Source organism: Sphaeramia orbicularis, chromosome 7 (assembly GCF_902148855.1).
Source record: "Sphaeramia orbicularis chromosome 7, fSphaOr1.1, whole genome shotgun sequence".
Taxonomy (NCBI): Eukaryota; Metazoa; Chordata; class Actinopteri; order Kurtiformes; family Apogonidae; genus Sphaeramia; species Sphaeramia orbicularis.
Genome location: NC_043963.1, coordinates 48,542,730 through 48,554,864, shown reverse-complemented (window position 1 = coordinate 48,554,864; position 12,135 = coordinate 48,542,730).

The window sequence follows — 12,135 nt, the reverse complement described above, 5'->3', positions numbered from 1 at the left end:
CCACAGTTGCCCTGATAGGCAAGGAAGTAGAATTATGCGAGGATTGCCCATTTCCGGTCAAAAATAAGGAAATTGTGAAAAAGGTCTATGGAAGGTGCCCAGGAACCAACTCCAAGTTATTTTTTTAATTTTTTTTTTTTTATTGAAGTTTTTGTCATTTTGTTTAATGGAATTAGCTACTCAATTTCTAGATATTAAAAAAAGTCATAGAAATTACGTAATGTACATGTTACATATTGTACATTTAAAATCTCCACATAGTGAAAGTTGTGAAAGTTAAAAGTGCGTGCAAATTCACTGTGGTTTGATGGAAATTAGTCACAACTTTCCCATTTTCACATCATTTCACCCCACTGTTTGTACAGTCTAAAAATATTAGATATTATATATTTAGTAGGTTTTAATTGAGTTACATTCATTAGAGAGATGGAATATAATATTCATAACTATGGTTTTTCTGAGGGTATGAAAATACAAACTGTTGCACTTTCCTTACCTTTTGTTCCCATTTCATAGTGGTTAATATTTGCATTATATAAAATATTACCCTCTTTACCAAAAGCCCACATGGGCAAAACAAATGCTGTTTCTATCAAAGGCCTTTTGGACATTTTAGTGGAAAAGTGTTTTGGGATGAGTTGAGGGAAGATTTGTACAATCTGCAACTTTGCCACAAAATGCCACTAAATACTATACAGTGAAATTTTAAAAGGAATTATATATAGAATTAATTTCCAAAACTCTAAATAGCAGGGGTAATACATTTATGAATACCAAAACCACCTATTAATCAATACTATGTATTCACAGACTGTATCACTCACTGAAGGAGATTTATACTTTATAAATCTCATTATTTCCGTACATCTGTACTATGGTATCATCAAGTTTTCTTCTTCAAAACAAAACTCACAGACACTTAATTTGACAGTCACATAAAAAGCTACTGTGTCTTATAATGTTCATGTGCTGCATCAGCTGTTAGTTTGCATTATAGCTCTGTTAGCTTAGCTAAGTTTTTAGACAGAAAACAACCACAGTACAACCACAAGTCACTTCAGTTTCTGTACAGTTTGTGTTGTCAGTAGCTGCACTCAGCAAAGGTCCAAACAAGGTCAGAACTGTCACAGTGGCAACCTAGCAAAAGATAAGAACATCCCATAACAACTTTATACCTTCATAAACCTCAGAATCAAACTCACCCACGTAGACGAAATGCTGCCATTTCAGCATCAAACTCCATTCTTTTCATTTAAAGCTGTGTTGGAACAACAAACAACAACAACACAACAGTGCTTCTAGATTTTATCATTTTCTTGACTCTAAATGTTGTTTCTGATTGGTTCTCATCTATTGAGACCAGCAGAGTGATTCACTACTCCCTCTTGTGGTCACATAAATCTGCCAGACTGTTGGTGTCAGTATATTTGATCACATCTCTACAATCCAACACATTGAACCCATTTACATGTGCACCAATACCCTGATCATTATCTGATTTCTGGAGTGATCAGATTATTCAAGTGATCATGTAAACAGGAAAATCTGATCTAATTTATCCGATAACAGCAGTTAACTGATTATGAGAAATCAGATTAACACACCTAGATTTCTCCCCAATACTCCGATGTCTTCAACCATGTGTACAGGTTAATCTGATTTATTTCGTTCTTTTACATCTGCGCATGTGTAAATACAATTAAAAAGAATAGAGAATGGAAGTTACATCGTCAAACGTAACATAAACCAACATGAAGTTTAGAGATGGGAATCGAGAACTGGTTCTTTTTGTGAAGCAGTTCCCAGTAGCTCAATTCCTTGGAATCATTTGCCTGCCTGCTTAACAATTCTGCTTATCGATTCCACCTTTGTTGTACATGCGTGATGATGTCACACGTTCACTGCATTGTTTTGGTTTAGAACGTAGCCAACATGGTGTCGAGGCAGAAATGCTCCAAAGTTTGGCTGTATTTCGTGCGAAAAGATGACACCAGGGCCACTTGTAACACTTGCAAAGCTTCCATTTCTTCAAAGGGGGGAAATCCTTCCAATACGCTAAAACATTTGTCCACACAGCATGCAATTCATTTGCAGGAATGTCACGTATTTGATACGCTACTTAGCCGGGGGGGGGGGCAACTAACATCATGCCCCCTCAAATAAAAGTTTCTGAAAGTACACAACAGTGGGAGACATAGAGGAATTAGTAAAGCGTCTTAAGTTTCACTTTCACTTTGTACGATCATATGGTGTGACCCCCCCAAAACTGGGCCCAGCATCATCTGTTATTATTTGTGCATACTGTATATGTTATATTTTCTGTGCAGAGATGGAAATATAAAGACAGTTAATGCAAACAAACCTGTTTGTACTCTTTTATTTCCTCACCCAATGAGAATCAAAAAGAAATAGATAAGAAATCAGATTGATTAGCGAAATCAATAATGGAATCGGAATCATTAAATTCTTATCAATTCGCATCCCTAATGAAATTTAAGTCTATCATCGCTACATATATAGGTACTCTGAAAAAAATCTGATTGTGGACATTGTCTAAACCGGAGTTTTGTGATTATCGCATTTCTTTAGATCTCATTTAACGTTGTCTGATTACTCCCAGATATCAGACTTTTATGGTCATGTAAACAGGCTCATTGGCATATGACATAACTTAAGAGCTCTCTTCAGTTTTAGACACACAAATGTCTACAGTCTGGGTTTGACAATTCACTTTATCAACATTTAATACATAGACATTACTGATTTTCACAGATTTTAAGCCCTGAGGCACCTATGTTGTTTTCTGCTGTAAAAACATGCTGATAACTATTATTTAATGTGCCTCTTGTGATAAGCAGCTGAGAAAATGCTCCCAGCAACAAAATGTCAATTGAGTTCCCTTAAGAAACTGAAAATATGTGTATATATATATATATATATATATATATATATATATATATATATATATGCTTAAACTATTAAGAACTCTGCTGACTCTATTTTTAAAACCCTGTTTGTAGTCTTTTGAAAAAATGCAATAAACAACATTAAAATCTGTTTTATTACAAACAGAAATGATGGCCTCTAAGTATGAATACAGCAATTACAGCAGCAGATGTGCATGTCTGCATAATTAACCACTCATCATTATCGATTTACAGATGACTGAACATCAACATGCTGTGTATTCAATATGTCCAATGCTGTGTAGTTAGTTACACACATGATCATACTGCAGATTTACTGTTGCATCATTATAGTGACTGCAGACAAGAAAAACGCTGATACTACAGTATATCTTGACTTTATGCATGAAAATTACATCCCTTCATTTGAGGTTATATGCACTTAATTAGGCTTGACTGTCATTGCTTTTGGTTCTAGAGGTTTCAAAGTACTTGACAGACTGCATCAAGCGCTCGACCACTATGGCCACGTATTCATTATTTGGACTTGGGTGTCACAGAGAGCTGATAAGATGCAAGTTCATTTGCATGAAAGGCCAAGACACCCTTCAGGAAGCGAACAGCCCTGCAGGCCGACCGCTGCAGTCAACACCAGCCTTTCTCTATCCTCCATATCTTTTGCCCTTTCTTATTCTCTTTCTTCGCACCAGCTCATTCTCACACCGCCCTGACACAAAAGAATAATAGGCACACACCTCAAAAAAGACAAGACTGGCAACTGATTTTATTCACTATCACGGCTTATCAGCCTCATTTTAAGATAGTTTCAGTCTGCTTACTCTCCTGGTGCATACATTTTTTAAGGGTAATGTACATTTTTTAAAGGGCTGTTGAAGCATCCACCATTTGCAGTGATTTACTGTGTTTAATACCCCCTTTCCTCTTAAAACTAAGCTACTCAAATACTGTTGTTTCATTGTAAAATTTAAGAATAAATGTGCTCAATATTCAAATGGCAGCTGAATTTCAAAGACATCCACATTAGTTCAACAAATAACACGGTGAGAGTTCAGGACAATGAGGTGTTTTTTCACTCCATAGAAACACATTGGCCTAGTCCTCTTTAACCCATAGAGACCCATAACCTTTGAAAGTACTTTTGTGGCAGTTTCCAAAGGAATTTTTCTCTCTAGTTGACCTTTCTTTAGTGATTTGTCACCATTTATTATAATATTAGCCTCAGCTGTTTGCATTTTTCACTGTAAATCTTGTATTTTCCTATATCTAATTTCCTATATTTAATTCAAATATTCATGAAACTCACGACTAAATTCAAGGTTTATATCAAAACAGAGAAAACATAAGAAAAAGTGACTTTTTCAGCTAATTTATCAATAACTGAATGTAAAAACAAACAATCTGTGTGTTTTACTGGTGAATTAATGTTGTAGAAGATGACAGTGTTTCCACGTTCACTACGGAGCCTCTGAATGTCTGAATGAAACGGTCATATCTGATGACTGTGAGAAGATGACAAATTGCATTTTGCCTAAATGTATTGATAGGATTAATGATTCAGCAGATATTAAACGTTTTAGATAAGTAGATGATTTGGGTCAGTGGTTGAGGTTTAGGTCTTTATGGGTTAAAATACAGCCAGTTACTGAGACATATGCCTATTTAGATCATGAGGGTATGTAGCGCCGCATATATAATAACGGTGCAATATGTAATAATGTAATCATTTTCACATCATCATGTAATGGAGTATTTTGTAACATGCCGCATTTTGTAATCATACAGTAACAGTAACACTTAAAAAAAAAAAAGTATAATTTGGTGCATTGTGTAATAAACCATTGAAAACCATTGAAATTGATGCCTTAATGGGAATAATCATCACACCAGCAGAACAATAATAAGTGTTCAAGGTTAATTAAAATTCAGTTTAAAAAACTAGTTAGATTTCATTAGTCAAACCTAAATCAAATGTAACTGTATTCATAATGGAAAATGTGTTTGCAAACTAGAGACAAAAGCTGCACTAATCAGGTATTACTGACAAGAAACTTACCAGTGGACAGAAACTTTGGAAGACATACATACATGCAATCTTGATTATGTCATGTAAATATTATACATGATGCAAAAAATAAAAAACACAAATACAAATATAGAACAGAAAGAAACCTGTATTCCAGCTCCATTTGTGTGTTAATGCAACAACAGGAAATAAAAGCAAATGAACATCAAACTGCTTAATAACAAAATGATTTAGAATATTTCCAATGAATGACTAATGAAACATCCAACTAGTTTTTTAAACTGAATTTTAATTAAGCTGGAATGCTTAATGTTCTGCTGGTATGATGATTATTCCCATTAAGGCATCAATTTCAATGGTTTTTTGATGATTTATTACATAATGCACCAAATTATTACATTTTCTTTAAAAAAAAACAACAAACAAAGCTCCACCTTCATTTTGAAATAACTGTTGCAATATGTAATAAGTTATTACAAAATACAGCAAAGTTTATAACAAAATACGTTCAAGAATTTTATCACAAAATCCGGCATTATTACATAATACGGTGCTACAGGGTAGCAATGATTAATACGTCATTCTACTACAACACAGAAATGTTCTAACATATGTTATGACAAAAAACTACAACTACAATACAATGTGTCTCCTAATGACCTCAGGTAGTCATCATTTGTTAGTATCAGATTGCTGTGTTGATGCTGCCTCACTACTTTATAGATATTTCATTCAAAAAACTGCAACGTTACCGTAACACAAGAAATGTAGCTAAGCCAATAACCTACCTGTCATCCTCTGCAGGCAGCAGCTTAAATAAAACGCTGTGTTAGCTGCTGTATGTTTTTAAAATCATCCATTGGTTTGTGGAGTGCCATTTTGAAGCCTTGAATTTGCTATTTTGGAAACTTTGTTACCTTAAAATTAGCTTTTTAAATCTACATCTATATTGTCTTTCGTGATGTGCCCTGTATTGCAGCACCATATTTCCTCAGTTGCTTGGTTGCACATTTTTTCCCTTTTTTCCATCTCAGCACGTGACATCCGGCATTATATGAAATATTATCCTCTTCACCACCTTTACAAAATGTCAAGTCTGGTCATGTTGAATCATTTATGACCATTTATTATAACAGCCTATTATCTTTTGTATTTTGCATTTTTCTGTGAAAATTAGGTATTTTCCTATGTTTAATTCATTTATCATGCAGCTGTTCATAAAAGCTCAGAGTAAATATTCAAATGCTATTATAGCACATCAGAGAAAACTGAAGAAAAAGTGACTTTTTCATCAAAATAAATAACTGAACATAAAACAAGTGTCTTCAAACACGGTCATTTATCAAACTCCATGGGTTTTACTAATGAGTCATTATTGTTGACAGTGTTTCCATGTTCACTATGGAGCCTCTGAACGTCCAAATGGGTCATATCTGACGACCATGAAAAGGTGACAAACTGTATTTTCCACCAGTCATTTCAACATATTGATAGATTCATTGAATTCATTAGACAGTTATTAAACATAATGGATCTGTAAATGGTTTCGTTTTCCAGCGGCTGTTTGGGTCTTTGAGGTTTAATGCAGCTGTAATGTTTTCACAAGACTAAGATGTCCTCCAAATATAGCTAAATACTCCAAATGTATCCATACAAGACCACAAAGACACACAGGCGGTTTCCCCTGCTCTCTCTCTCTGTCTCATAACGGCGCTCTCTGGCCTCTTTAGTATTCTGATGTGGTTTGTGATTCCCTGTCAACATTTGACTTCACAGGCGGTGGGGATCAGACTCATACAGAGAGAGGCCAACCGCCCGTGGCTCGCCGCTGCCTCCGTCGAGGGCTGGAGGTGGGGATTACATGGACAGAGAGACAGGCAGACAGACAGACAGAATGACAGGGACACAGATAGACACACACTGTCTTTACACCTGGACCCGAGGGACATTAAGTAATCTTTGACCTTCAACGATTCTCATAAAATATAAAATAAATGGAACTGTAGCACCAGTTATTGACCCCATGTCTTCTCCACTACAGTGGGCTGTAATTGTAACAAAACAGTAAAGTCAGATTGTAACAGTGGAGACAAATAAGCCAGTTAATTACACCAGAAGCCTTTATCAAAGCCATGCAGATGCATTAGAAGTGTGTAACTGTTTTACTTATGGCTCCTTTAACATTCACCTCACATCCAGTTTGCTTCTGGATATGATTCAGATGGAGTACATTTATGCCTGACATTAAAATGCGACTGTGGTATACACAGTGAAATTGGATTTCTCTTTCCCTCACTTAAATGCAGATTGTGTCCTTTACGTCCTTCAAAAGTGACAATAAACATCTCATCTTGCTTGTTGTTCAGAAACAACTATCCTGTTTTTGACAAGCATTGTGTGGTCTGAGGTTCCTGCTCGTGCCTTGATTTGTTTTATTTCTGTCTTCATTTGCTTTGGTTAAAGTGTTGTAGCTCAACATGAACAATTTACAGTGTTTAGGCAGGAGAGGTTTCATTCTTAAGAAAACAGACACATTCAGGTGCAGTTGTGACATGTAAGGACTTCAGCGCTACATGCATACATATGGTAAAAGCATCTAAAGCAGCAGGTGGAATTAAAAACTCAGAGCTGTGGCCGACTGTTATCACACTATGGCTTTGAGGCAGATTACAAAACACTGTTTTCCCACCCAGGTCCAACTACATTTTTTTCCCATCAACCTCCAAGCTGTTATCTGGGTGCTCATGCTGACCTCACATGTTTCCATTACCCCCAAACCACACTTCAATTAATTCATAATACACAGAGATGAAAGGAAAAAAAATCTAACAGCAAATAATGTATTAATCACATTATGTTAACAAAAAGACGATGTAGTCAAACACCAAAATATGTAGCATTTACTTGTGCTCATATGCTGAAAAAGTGACAATTATTGTTATTTGAAAGTGAGGCTAGTGCTTTTGGATGCAAAACCTGAGGCTGGTTCTCAATCCTCATGTTACAATAAGTACTTCACAGCAGAAATAACCATGTTTAGAACCTGGTGCAATATATATGTACAAAATTGTATTCTCTACAGTAAATTATCCCCTTCATGACAACTTAAATACTGAAAAAAATTTTTTTTCTTTTTTTTTTTTTTTTTAAATAAAATTACCCTCTTTACCTCCTAAGACCCAGCTATGTGTTTTCCATCCATATTTGTGGACAAGAGTTTCACAACTTTTTATATATATATAGGTGACAACTTCTCCCATTCTTCTTTAATAGTATCTTCCAGACTTTCTAGTAATAGTTTTGCTCATAGTCATTCTCTTCTTTCCATTATAAACAGTCTTTATGGACACTCCAACTATTTTTGAAATCTCCTTTGGTGTGACGAGTGCATTCAGCAAATCACACAGTCTTTGACATTTGCTTTCCTGATTACTCATATGGGCAAAAGTTTCTGAAAAGGTATGGATAATAGTGTTAGGTATGATTATGACATCAATATATGTTTGGTTTCAAAACAATTGACGTAGTGCCTGCTGACAAAAAACAACTAAATGTTCATTGTAAATTTCGCTTCCCCACCCTGTATATATATATTATATATATATAGATATAATATATATAGATATTAATAGATATATATATATATATATAAAGAAAACTGTCCACTACAAAGGACATTCCATAAAAATTTTAAAAACTACATCTGAAAAAACTGTTGCATCATGATGTTTCCAATATAAGCACTTATTTAATAAAAAACAAAAAAAGCTTGTACTTTGCTAACATTTCCGAGGTCTTAGGAGGTTAAATTATATTAAGACTTAAAGTTAAGTATAATTGATGCTGCCTTCACGTGCTATTAGGAAGATGATTCTTTCCACTTAGGAGCGCATTGTGTTCAAGTGCTTTTGTTATCGTAGCGAAATAAGCAAGTTCAGTGGATCACTGACCAGAGTGACTCGCAATAAACCGCCATGTTCAGTCCTGTGTAAAAGTCTTATGCTTCCTTCACGTGGAATAGTAAAATTCACAAACCATCATGTCTAGTCCTGTTTCAAAGTCTATGGTTCACATCAATGTCAATACAAAATGAGGGCCATTGTGTTTCTTCCTAATCTGTGTATTACACCAGTAAGCTTAGTCAAGTCATCAAGTTATGGCCATGTGATAAAGTCATACAGTAATGATGCAAAGCCCTTTCAAACAAATATGTAAGGGAACCACACTACCAGTAAAAAGTTTGGACTCACCTGGTTTTTCTTCATTTTCATGACTGTTTATTACATTGTAGATTCTCACTGAAGGCATCAAAACTATGAATGAACACATATGGAATTATGTAGTTTTAAAAAGTGTGACATAACTCAAAGCATGTTTTAAATTTTAAATTCTTCAAAATAGCCACATTTTGCTTTTATTATTCCTTTTGCATGTTATTGGCATTCTCTTGATGAGCTTCATGTTTTCCACAAGTCTTGAAGGAGTTCCCGGTGACGCTGAGCACTTGTTGACCATCTGCGGTCCATCTCCTGTCATTTAAATGAAAAGGTGAGTCCAAACTTTTGACTGGTAGTGTATGAATGCGTTGTTATCTGTTACTTTTGATTTCAATACAAAACAAAATGAGGGCCAGTAATCTTAGCTCAGCTCCCCATTTTATCAACTCTACTGCTTCTAGAACCTGTGGATTCCCACAGGTCAACGCTCTAATTTACTTATAATGGGTGAAATACATGCAGGGCGGCAGTTTTTTGTGCCTGGCACCACATGTTGAAATTTAGAATTGCTTTAATTTTCTGTCCTTGTGTGAACTGATGGGACTGATGGATTTGATGGGGAGAGTGAACATAAAGCAAACAATTTACCCTTTTTTTTTTTTTTTTTAACATAAAACACTGCATGTCACAGGCTTATGTCATGTCAACTCATACATTATCCTCTACATTTGGTGATGCAGACACATTCATATCCGCTGTGTTCAAATTCTCATGTGTTTCCTCAGTCCCTATTTAACACCAGCCGCCACTGCTTGCTGCACTACATAGTAAGTGGGTCAATTTAGATTTTTTTTTTTTATAAGTTAATCCAGCTATCTCTATGTTGTGGGAAAGTGATTATGTGTATGAAAACATGATTATCTCTATGAAAGAAAGCAGAATGTGGATAACAGCCAATTGTGCCTAGCTGCTCATGTGTAAAGCTTCAGGGACCTGATTGTGTGCAAGTGCTAAAACGGGGGAATGTAAAGATTAAACCAAATGGATTCTTCTGTGTTGTGAATAATTGATTGATATGTGAGATAATAACATGTTTGATTTTCAAGCATCACTGTGACTAGATTACCTCTAGAGTGAAGTTCAAATTGAATGTGAAGATGAGGATATGAGTTCAGTTTGAGCGCTTTAGTTCTGTGGAAGGGAACTGGTGTTGTTCACCACTAAAGAAAACAAAATATCTCATGGTTGGGCTTCTGTCCACAGGTTTTTAAGAACACAGACCTTTATTCCTCAGAGGATGAATCAGTGGCTTCAGTGATTCAGATATTTATGCTTCCCAGGTGATGTATCCAAAAGAGAAAAAAATATATCACTTCCAACAGTAGTATGATTAATAACAACTATTAGAATGGCTAATATATAAGACGGTATTTCTGACTTTATCTCAGGATTAAATGTAATAGCTGATAACTTTTCTTCTTGTGTAGTGTCACCAACTGATGGACCCAAGTCCAAATCCAGACCACAGAACGTTTTATGTAATAGTCCATCAGCTTCTGTATATTATCATTAACCCTCAAGACCCAAACAGGCTACTGGCATCAAAAATCTTCTACTGATCTAAAATGTTTAATAACATCTGAACCACTGAACCTATCAATACCTGTAAATAATTGGTGTAAAATGCAGTTGTCATCTTTCATTGTCATCAGATATGACCCATTTGGACGTTCAAAGGCCCCATAATGAATATGAAAACAACATAATCTTCTACAACATTGATTTACCAGTAAAATCCATGGAATTTGATAAATAACATTTTTTGATATATAACCCTCAACTTTAATCTGAGCTTTTACGTACATCTGCATGATCAGTGAATTAAATATAGGAAATACCTGATTTACACTGAAAGAATGCAAAATACAGAGGATGATATAATAAATGGTGATTAATCACTAAGGAAGGTTAAATAGAGAGAAAATATAATTTGGGATTCATGGGTTAAGAGGACTTTCTAGCTAATATAAGACCAGATAAATAGAACCATATAGATCAGTGTTTTTCAACCTTGGTGTCGGGACCCCACGTCGGGTCGCCTGAATTCATAGGGGTTGCCTGAAATTTCTAGTAATTGATGAAAAATTTAAATAAATTACTAATAAAAAACATTTTTAATGATTCAATATATATTTCATTATAATTAAAACACCACATAGTAATAAAAATCAAGTTCAAATAAAATGCAGGATATAACATCTGAGAGGGCATATCTTGACTGGCCCGATCATGTAACCGCATGCGTTACAATGCTTCAACCTGCCCGGACACAGTCAAAACCGGACCGAACAGAGAATGGAAAGATTTCTTCACCTGCCTGGCCCTGCTAAGACATCTCCAAGAGAAAAATGTCTTCGTTTCAATGTCTGGAGTTGCCTGAAAATTTGTGATTTTAAAATGGGATCACAAGCCAGAAAGGTTGGGAACCACTGATATAGGATCAATGGTTCTCAACTGGTCTGGCTTCAGGACCCACTATCACCCCTCAAGACAGGCTGCGACCCAAATTACCAACAGTTAAACTCCTCAAATTATTTAATTAAAAGATGATGTGTATTGAACCTGAGATAACACAGAATATCACAGAAGCAAAACACAGAAGACAAGTTTAAGGATAAACCAAACTGACCAGCAGGTGGTGATGCTAAATATGGAACTATTCCCTTTAACACTAAATTAGGTAAATTTTAACCAAAACCAAAAGTGTGCACTCTGTTAAAAATCAAAGTGCATTCAGTCACTTACTGAAGAATTAAACACACTGAAGTTTTTGTCCTCAGTGTAGGTAAAACCAAATCTGATGTAATTCAGTGTCAAACCTGAGTTTCGGCATGATAGGAATAGAAGCTTTTGGGTCTTCTTTTATGCTGAGAAATGTGGTAATTAGCATTACAGCGCATTACCATCA